Source organism: Psammomys obesus, unplaced genomic scaffold (assembly GCF_907164565.1).
Source record: "Psammomys obesus unplaced genomic scaffold, mPsaObe1.curated_primary_1811, whole genome shotgun sequence".
Taxonomy (NCBI): Eukaryota; Metazoa; Chordata; class Mammalia; order Rodentia; family Muridae; genus Psammomys; species Psammomys obesus.
The window spans coordinates 12,464,245-12,474,971 of NW_026596244.1; the positions used below are offsets into that span (position 1 = coordinate 12,464,245).

General features: G+C 48.7%; 1 protein-coding gene across 3 annotated transcripts in view; it reads right to left on the minus strand.

Moving 5' to 3' along the window:
• The window catches only part of Fhdc1 (FH2 domain containing 1), a 35,492-nt gene extending 35,099 nt beyond the window's left edge, over positions 1-393 (minus strand). Inside the window, exon 1 of one of the 3 annotated variants that reach the window (XM_055596655.1) lies at positions 381-393. The gene's annotated coding sequence lies outside the window, so the exon portion shown is untranslated. The other 2 variants (XM_055596653.1, XM_055596650.1) reach the window with 2 other exon arrangements.
• Positions 394-10,727: the final 10,334 nt, after the last annotated feature.

Genomic DNA, 10,727 nt, shown 5'->3' on the forward strand with positions numbered 1-10,727 from the left:
CCGCCCAGGCGTCCGGCGGCCCCGGGCGGCCCCCGCCCCTTGCCCCGCTATTTTCTTGTGTCGCAGGGATGGTAACAAACTTCTCAGCCTCATTAGAGAAGAGAAAAAGCCCGCAGACCTAGCTGACGGACGGCGCTGTCTGCGGACGGGGAAGAGGCCGCCCACTCGCTGAGGGAAACGGGGAAGTCAGTCCAATCGCAGCTTTTTTTTTTTTTTTTCTTTCCAAAGTGACTTGCGGCGACGCCAGGCAGAGAGAAGTGAGTAGTCAGAGAAAACAGCCCGGACAAACCGGCTGCTGGCAGCCCGGCCGCCCGGGCGGGAAGCGCCCTCTGCGGGAATGAAGTCATCCTACCCTCTCTGGGTGCGTCCAGACAACCGACCCGACTTTCCCAAGCCCTAGGAACCAGGGCTCGGCGCTCCACAGGTCCGGGGCCGCGCCTCCGACGCGGTGCCTCGCCTCCTTCTGCTAGCCTTGCTTAGGAAAAGAGATCAGCCCACTATCCAGGACCCCCAAACTGCCGCCTATTTCTTGTCCTTCTCGACGATACTTTGGCCGTTAATGTAGTTCAAGGCTTAACGTAACCCACAAACACTGAAAGTATCAAGGCCAAATGAATACTGACTGCTACCCAGGTTTTTTAAAAAAGTAATAACGAGTTAAGTGTGAGCTGTGGGATGGTGCCCTTATTTTTATTTTTCTATCTATCTGTCTATCTATCTATCTATCTATCTATCTATCTATCTATCTATCTATCATCTATCTATCTATTTAGACAGGATCTCTCTATATAGCCCTGGCTGTCCTCACTCTGTAGACTAGGCTGTCCTCCAGCTCAGGGAGAGCTGCTTGGTCATCAGGCCAGGCCCTGTATCCCTTCTTTACCTAGTCAGAGGCTGCTGTCGTCCTCCCCTCCCCTCTCCTCCCCTCCACTCCCCTCCCCTCCCCTCCCCTGTCCTCCCTTCCCCTGCCCTCCCCTCCAAGCCCTGCACGGCCCCACACTGTAGGGAGCTTTCCGCTCCAGTCTGTGGGTCCAGCTACTCCAGAAGCTGAGGCAAGTGGATAGCTTGAGCTGGGAATTTGAAGCCAGCCTGGGCAGCATGGTGAGATTTCCAGGAAGAAAAAGCCCCTTCGGAGGAGTGAAGCCCAACCCTCTTCCCTCTGCCCTTCGATCTTAGCTTCTTTCTGGCCTCCCTCTGCTTCTCTAGCGCCCCCTGGTGGCCCTTCTTTCCTCTGAGTCACAAGGCTCTCACAACCCTTGATCTCCATTGTCCATTATAATCCCATGGGAATCGCTTCTGAGTTTAATCTGGGTGTCTTTTCTGAAGTAAAGGTGATAAAAACGAATAAACATGGCTTTATGTTTCCATCCTTGGAAGGGGCCCAGGAAAATGAGGGCCAATTGTCTTCAGTCATGCCAACGGCTCAAATCCATATCCTTGTGTGGTGGTGTCTGGACGCCACTCACCTTCCCCTCAGGTCAGCACCTCTTCCCTCTTTCCTTTCCCTGCCGGCTGGCTTGGGAAGCTGAGGCCCCCACTGCCGCCATTCTAGCTCTAACCAGAGTAAGGAGATCCGTTTGCTGTCTACCGTGTGTGGGACCCACCGACCTCCCATTGGTTTCCACCCTAAGGAAGTGAAATGGACAACTATGTCCTGAAGCTTAAACTTCTTCCCCTTCTCCCCAAATTCACTCGGCCAGAAATTGCTGCAGGATTACTGTTCACAGGTCAAACAGGCTTCCACATCGGTCTCAAACCTTCTGTAGGGTCCTGTGTGTAGATGTGGCCTTCAGCCTGACAAGGCAGTGGCACCCTGAGTCATCTCCTGCCACTGGGCTTCCCTTTCAAGCAGCTTGGTGTGAGGCCCCTGCACAGACAGATCTTGCTTATTTCTACCGGTGTTCTTCCTGCACGGCAGAAAGCGCTGGAAGGAAGCAAGGCCGAGCTCTCCAGCCTAGGAAGTAATATATTCGTACGCTGTCTTCCTCACGTCTCCCTAGGCTTGTCATGGCCAGCAAGGGCTTTGCTCCGCCTACAGTAGGAAAATGTGCCATCCAGTCTGCCAGAAGGGCTCAGAAGGCTCCTAAAGCAGTGTGCCTGGCATCAGCCCAGCTACCAGATTCATGGCTGGAAGGTGGAGGTGGTCTTGCTGGTGGTGGAGATGGTGGTGGTGGTGGTGGTGGAGATAGTGGTGGTGATGGTGGTGGTGATGGTGGTGGTGGTGGTGGTGGAGATGGTGGTGGTGGTGGTGGTGGTGGTGGAGATGGTGGTGATGATGGTGGTGATGGTGATGGTGGTGGTGGTGGAGATGGTGGTGGTGATGGTGGTGATGGTGGTGGCAATGGTGATGGTGTTGGTGGTGGCGATGGTGATGGTGTTGGTGGTGGTGGTGTTGGTGGTGATGGTGATGGTGGTGGTGATGGTGGTGATGGTGTTGGTGATGGTGGTGATGGTGATGGTGATGGTGGTGGGGGTGTTGCTGCTGCTTCTGCTGCTGCTGCTGTGAATGGAGGATGGGCCAGCCTCTTCCCAAGAAAGACACTCTGAGTATATCAGTTACTCATCATGGCTGGGGCATGCCCCAATGCCCTCTGGGACATACCTGCTTGCTCGGCTCTCTCTGCAGCTTGCTCTGTTTAATCTGTCATCAGGAAGCCCTGACTGAACAAAGCCTTCAGATTGCCCAATTTCAGCAGCCGTCCTAAAGCACACCTCATCATTATAAAGCAGACTTATTTGCTAAAGGAGTAGCTGTAGCCTATGTGCTGACTCCACGGGGCCTTGATCACGCTGGTCAGCCCCTCAGGCACACATCTGAAGCAACAAGCTGATCTTAAAGCCCTCTTCCCTTTCCTCCGTTGCCTTTCCTATTGTGATACATACTGAGGTTTGCTCAACTCACTCTTTTCATCTTCATTCTACTTTGAAAATACACCAAATGGGGTCACTTGCTCAGTGTTCAGATTATAGGTTGTAGCTTTGCCTCTTAAGATCTGAAACAGTAGAAAAGAGTAAATGGCCAGTTCTGCAGTTAAACACGAATACTGGCAGAGAAATGAAAGGCTTATAGACCTGCCCAGCAGTTGCCCTGCTACGAGACTGGCACACGTGCCCTCTGAAGGGTGGAAATCTCCAGCAATAAAGCCTGCACATTGTGACCCTCAGTCTGAATGCACACCTGACTTCACCTTATTGGAAAAAATGCAAATGTCGTATTCCTATAACCATCCAAACAACTTTTGTGAGGTGTCCCTCGTTTTTGTTACACTTATTTAGTGTGTGTGCGCGTCTGTCTGTGCCATAGTGGACATGTGATGGCTAATGGCTAGAAGACCATTTCAGGAGTTAGCTTTCTCTTTTCGTCACATGGGCTGTAGGCATTGACTTGAGTCACAAGGCTTGCACCTTTAGCTGCTGCGCCATGCTGCTGCTTCTGCTTCTAAACTGGAAAAATGCCATTTTAGTTTCCCAGGCTACAAATTTAAATAATAAGTTGCCTTTAAATTTAGCAAACATTGACTGGGCTCTGGTCATTAAGAACGTTTTTTTTTTTTTTGGAGGGGGGTCAGGTGCTAAGTAACAATTTCCAAACACGTTATATAGAAAAGTGCTTTCTCCTGTGTTAACATCACGGCAGTGCCAACTTCTCCCCTGAGGTTGAGTAGGCACTTGTCAGTTACAGTGGTGGTTTGAGATAAGGGTCAAGAGATTAAAAACAACTCTTACCCAACACAGGTATGGGGTAATAAGGCAGCTGAGGACCCTTGTCCCTACCTGCCTGTAAAGGAAATGGTCCACCGTTTCCCTTCAGGTGTGTGTGAGTTCTGGAAGGACAGAGGGAGCGGCGAGGGGAGAGTGACAGCAGTACACAGCGAGTTTCCCCGGGAGCTTTCACCCACACCTACTGTTTTAGTTTATCCCAACTCAGTGTTTAGAACACGCTGGCCGAGACAACATTCCAGCCTGGAACACACTCGTGGACTCGGAGTACGCCCTAACAGCCAGCCCGGCCCAGCACTCCTTTCTTCACCCACCCCAACAGTGTGTGGGCCTGAGAACGAGGGTAGAGTGCTCCGATGCCTGCTGGTTTGTTTTGCTACCGGCTTTAACTTTTCCAACTGTTTACCCTTCCAAGATGCTACAAGAACAAATAGAGTAATTTGAAGCCATAATTCTCATAGTCTGAGCAGTTCTCAAACAAACCAAGAAATCAGCAGTAGAGTGTGTGTGTGTGTCCCTACGGGAATGCTATGTGAAGACTGCAGACTGCGTAGGAGTTATAAAGTTATAAAGGTAGGAGAAAGGACCAGTTGTTGACTTAGAAGTTGTAAAAAAAAAAAAAAAAAAAAAGGCCCTTTGTGCCTCAGGGAATCAAGCGTGCCCTGGAGAAGCAGCTTGGAAGACAAAGCTTGGCAGTAAGTCTCTGTTTTTAGTAAGCAGGTTTAAGGTTTAATAATCATACTTAGGCTCCGATAGGAAATAATAAGACCAGCCCAAATAACACACGTTTTGTTTTGGCTTGACTTGTTTGTGGTGGTATTTGGAGCCCCAAGGCTCCCTGCAGCCTAGACCCTAACCAGAATCCTGATGTGTCTCAAGTGGACACAGCGCTGTGACCATTTTCCTGAGCAGGTAAAGAGGGTGTTTCAGTGCTGATACTGTTGGCCACGTTGAGCTTGACACTGATGCAAAGAGAAATGCTAGGAAGCGCTCGGCACTGTAGTCAGCTCATGTTGAGTTTTGCGGGCCAGGTCAGGCTGAGGCAGAAAGGGAGCTGGTTCTGCAGGGGTTAAAGCTAGGAGTTACGGTCAATCCTTTCTAAGTCACTGCCTTCCTTCTGAAGAAAGGGGGTGTTGCGTGCTTCACAACAGCATCTTACAATGGAAGGAAAACATTTCCTCACATACCAACTCTCTTCTAGATCGTGTCTTGTGCACACAATTAGCTTCTGTGTGGCAGCCATTAAACTGTTTGTTGGATGACAGAGTAAAACATTGGCACAATAGACTCTGCTGGTGATGGTTCTCAGGCCTAGGCTACAGAAAAGAGTGCACAACCTCACATTTAACTTTTATTTCTTGAAGTGTTGCAGAGTTTCTAAGCAACCCGAGTTCTGCAACCCACTCCAGCCCTTTATGGAAGGCAGAGGTGAGTGAAGTTTGGGTTGTGAATAGAAACGCTTCCTGTAGGGTGACTGGGACACCCGCCGCCAGGCGTCCTCTTTACAAGAGAGGGCAGTGGATTCAGGACAAGCATTCCTACAGGGGCACGAGACGATGTGACCTGGACTTTGTTTTATTTCTATGCTGGAAATGCCCCCCCCCAAACACACACACATACACAAGCACACTGCAAATTCTCTTCCCAAGATAGTTGCAAGCTACTGACTGTGAATTCGTATTCAGCCAAAATTTGAGGTCATACACATTTAGTTTTAAAGGGAGGGTAAGGACAGCAATGGTAGGGCCCACACATCTACATCCCTGGCTCACGTTCCCCACGAGGATCTGCAGTTTCCGACGTAACTATCATAAGCACACAGCTCCCGTCGGAAGGACAGAGGTTTCTGAGAGTGGCTCTTTGTCTACGGGCGTCAGTGGGTCCAACCTAGAGAGGCTCACGGGGAACGAGAAGCCTGGGATCTCCATGCTCCTGGTCCTGGTGTACAGGACTGCCTGGTGGGTCAGGGGCCCTGCTGTCCCTAGAAGTGAGGTATAGATGCAGCTACAGGAATCAGTCAGCTGGGAAAGCTGGAGCAGGGAGTGGGCATCCAGGGGGAATGGAGCAAGCAGAGTCTGATTCATCACCGTTGATCTAGACTTTTAATAAAAGTCACACGCTGTTAGCCAAAGCTGTTGAGACGACCAACAAGGGCTTTTATTTTAAAATTAGAGGTATTTTTGGATGTGTCTCCTGTCACGAAAAGCCTGAATCTTCTGCATTGTGCTGGACTAAAGGGCTGATCTTTCAGAACTGTTTCCAAGTTCCAGAAAGCCTCTTGAAGAGATTCAAGGATGACCTTGAAACGCTCAGGAGCCCCAGCTGCATGTATTTATAATCCATACACTTTGACAGCTGTGTGGCTGCTTGCTAATTCCTTTTCCCTCTGAAACATGGCAGCACTCATTCTGGCCGTGAACAGCTCCATCTGCTACCACCCCATCTCCCCCTGAACCTACAAGGCTCAGACGACTCTGCACTCAGACTGCCCAGGTGTACCCTAGTGCTGAGGGGGCCAGACAGGAAAGAGGAGGAGAGAGCAGGATGCATGGTGGCGAGAGCTGTTACAACAGGACGGTACGGGATCACTCACACAGTGGACAGACCACCCCAACCAGTGGACCCAACAGGGCCCAAGAAAACAGCTGGCTGATCTGTGCATCACTCTAATGTAACTTTGCAAAGTTGCCTGCGGCCATTATGCTACACATGAAACTCCTGTTAAAGGTTGGGAAGGGGAGTAAACCCTTCCAGGAAAATCACCATGGGTTCCTGGAATACTCTACCACGAAACATCCAGGAATCTTCCCACTCTTTAGTTTGGCCCTAAGGTGAGCTATCCAAATTCCAGGTGACTCCCTTAAGAACTCCACATTCCCTCGAGTGCCCTCACACTCTGTAATAAAACTTGCCAATATTTTTGCCTTCTCTCATCTCTGCATTCTTTCTGTGATGATAAGAACCTGAAAACACTGGGAAGAACTACCAGGCTGCTGTCCCTGAAAGGTCCCCAGCCACAATCTGCAGGTGACAATGGCACTGGATGAGAAGGAGTCAAGCCAGCAGGCATTCCATACTGACTGGTAACTGAAGGGGGGGTTAAGCTTGAAAGCCTGCAAAGGGAATAGTGTGCTCCCAGATTGACTGATGTAAGGTTCAGCCGGGCAGCATGGATGGGATTGTATTCACAGACCACGATGCCGATAGCAAGATAGCAAAATCCGTGCTTCCCCTCAACAGCCACAAGTACAGAACTGAGACTTCCTATCTGGTTAGTTAGCTGGTTCCACATTCAGCTGTAAGTGGCTTGTTCTCCGTATTGGTCCTTCTCTTCCTGACAACCACCATGACACCAGTGGGAATCCTCTTCACTGAGAACAGCATGTTTTGACATGCAAGCCCCAGGGAAAGCTACAAAATGTTTGCGTCAGCCCGTCTTCCACGGGTCTCAACGGAGGGGGTCGGAAGCAGGGTATAAAACATGAAGGCAACAGCCAGGCACCATAGCGTTTTATGGCAAACTGAAGAGGTATGGGCTTGCACAGGCCGGTTAACATTTCAGAAGACATGCTGGCGCAGGACAGCCCACAGGTGGACTGGAAGACAGCACGAGCTGTCTCAGGGGCTTGGGAAGGAGTGGAGATGGCCTTTTTTTCCAGGTGGAATTCAAGAAAACCATAGCAAAGAGTGAGGCTCAAAGCATTTCATGTGGAATCTCTACTCTTAGTTACACCTGAGAGAGGAGAGGACTCCTGCCTTCAACTGAGGAGACTACGGGAAGACAGCTGTCTGGCTCTTTACAGCTTGGTGCCAAACTGCTTCCATAAGAGGACAGTATAGCAGGAAAATGTTGTAATAATGAAATGTCTGCAGATTAAGAATCATGAATGCTTCCTTAGCTGGCTGAACCCAATTCACTAACAGCAAGCAGGAACTCACAGTTTAAAAAAAAAAAAAAGTGAGCTCAAAGAATAAATAGGCAGAGCTCTTCCTAGAATAAACCGAGGTCCTTGCGGGGTCACAGGCAAGGGAGCCTGAAGTGGCCTGGACTAAGGGTCTTGTGTTGAGGGGAAGAAAAGACTTGTTTTCATTGCCTGGCTCATGGGCACAGAGAGAGGATCTGAGATCCTGAAAACCCCAACACAGCACAACAGCCCATTATGTCACTGGGGTTTTGTTTTAGGAGGACAAAGAGGCAAGTTAGGACCAGAGCCTGCTGGGAAAGCGCCCATGCTGCGTTTTTCCTCTTCTGAGAGTTTAGGCACCATCTCAATGCACCAAGATTTTTTTTTCTTCTGTCATATTAGTAGCTGTTAATTTTCGATCTTTAACTAATTTCTTTTATTTTACAGCCGCCTTAAGAGAAAAATGCTCATAACTAAAAGTCATGAAGAAAATGGCCTTTTGAAAAGTAAAGACAATTAGATGATGGTGGTACTCAAACCCAGACAAGCAGTGTCACCAAACCCTACCGCAGACTCTGGGCCTGTCTTTACACTCCCAGACACAGCAAACCCACACCAGGGGGTGTGCACGCTAAGGCGAGCTTGCTGCATCTGATGCAGGAATCAAGCAGTCCTCTTCAGACTATTAATGGGATCAGATGCTGAAGGTCACCACCAGTCAGCAAACACTCCTGAGTGTTTGAACTCACACTTACAGCTCCCGTGACAGGCAGTGGCTCTATAGTAACCATTGCCATGGTTAGGCCTCTGTGCACAAACACTGCCTGGGTTTCCGTGGTTTCTCTGACTCTGAGCCAGCCAGTGCGTTTGGATCTGGACCGTTCCCAGTCTTAGCCAGGAGAGGACTGATGGGAAAAGAGAGCCCTGAGAATGTACACATCTAGGATTATCTTTATATGAAGTCAGGCTATTACTTTATTAGTGTGAATTAGGGAAAATCTGGCTCCCTCAAAAATACCTTTTTAGATGAAAAAACAATCCGTTTGAAGCAGCCAAATTGTTACAGCTAAACTTTAAGCAACTAGAGTGCCAGTGTGGAAAAGTGCTGAGCAGTTAATAAGCACCAACTACAAAACACAGGCCCAAGACGCCGTCCTCACTGTGCCAATACAGTCAGCTCTGTTCTGGGCCCGAGTCCCTTGAACTTTCAAATAGCTACAGATGAGCCAATGAGAAAAACAAGGAGGGGGACACCTCGCTCAGCGAATGGCTGTTCCTCAGTCTCATTCCCTGGACTCACGCTGTCCTTCACTGCTGCTGTTTTCTGTACTTTCACATCCTGGGGTGGGCGGTGCCCATTCTAGAATCTTACGCATGGAGAAAGAAGTGTCATTGGCTATATTAAAAAAAAGTCCGCTGCCACCCTAGAGAGACAAAGACTCGACAAAATGCTACTGCCTCTCTGGACCAAATTGCCACTTAAAATTAATTTCATTATGAAAAATTTTAAAGTCAATTAGTACTATAAAACCCCAAATATATACCCACCTGTCTCAGCAGTAGCATTTTACCATTATTTAAGAAATTTCTTCCAGCTCTGGAGAGGTGGCTCAGAGGTTAAGAGTGCTGGCTGTACTTCCAAGGGTCCTGAGTTCAATTCCCAGCAACCACATGATGGCTCATAACCATCTATAGTGATATCTGGTGCCTTCTTCTGGCCTGCAGGCACACAAGCAGGCAGAATACCGTATAATTAAGTTCTGCACTCAGGAGGCAGATGGAGATCTTGAGTCCAGGCCAGCCAGGGATTACACAGTGAGGCCCGGGGTCAAAACTTTACCAAAAAAGACAAAAGGAGGGACCATTTCTTTCTCCCACCTATGGCTATGCACCAACATGCTGCAGCTAACCCTTTTAAAAGCAAACTTCATGAACTTTCCACTTGAAGTGTTCTAATAGTAATATTATATGTTAATAACTACAATAATGTTATTCTAATAATGTTATTCCTTACAGTGGCAGAGCTAAAAATTGAATGCAAAACCTCTCACAGCATCAACCATATTCCAAAGGCTCAGCCATTCTCCCAATGCTTCATAGTGCTGTTTGTGTTTTTAAGCTACGGACTACAAGGTAAACAAAATTGCATGTGTGCCTTTCCCGGGAGTTCGGTGTCTAGCCATGGTAAGTACATATTTCTCAAGGCAAGTTATAATTACCTGTCCCACGCTCTAGGTACTTTCAGCAGGTAAAAGCATTTGCTGCCAACCTGATGACCTGAGTTTGATTCCCAGAATGCACATGGTGGAAGGAAAGAAAGGACTCCTGCAAGTTGTCCACTTGCTCCACTCATGCTGCGATGGTGATGTGTCCACACACAAAAATAATAGGTCAGTGTTCAAATGTTCCTCACCCAAAACTTGTTCCCAAAACTTCATTATTTCCCATCATTTCTAGGAAGCTCAGCTGGACTGTTTTCCTCCTTCCCTCTCTCACTGGAGTCTCACTCACTGGAGGCTCACTGGCTACCTAGCCTGCAGCAGTTTAGCAAGCCAGTTTCTTCAGTGTACAATTCTATTTTGATGTGAGAAAAGTGTCCCCTTCACTGTCCTGAGGCACAGCCCCAGACCCCTCAGACCTCGCTTATCCTGTATCTTCTGGACAGCTGATCCCTTCCCAACAGGAACACTCACAAAGGGACTCCTGCTGGTTCAAGGATCCTTTCACTCTCTACATTCTGGCATAAAAGATATACTCACTTCCTACATTTGCTTCTGGAGGTAGAAATAGGCACATTTACTCTAGAAAGCAAGCCAGCAATACAGAACCATCTTTAAAGTGAGTATGCATGCTGAGGGCCCATCTTCTCTTCTGGAAACAAACCCTACAGGTAACAGAGCTGGTTAAAGGATATCACTAACAGCCTGGCAAGTAACACAGCTAACGTCAGGCCTGCCAAGTGATTTCCTGCAGATAGCAAAGGGGTTGCTAGCGTCCATTGGTTGGTCCTGTCTGTCTACAGGTGCCAGGAAGAGGCTGCAGTGAGCACAGCATTGTCCGGCCTGAGGGCGCTCTTCTCTTACTTCTCCCGCATATGTGCCC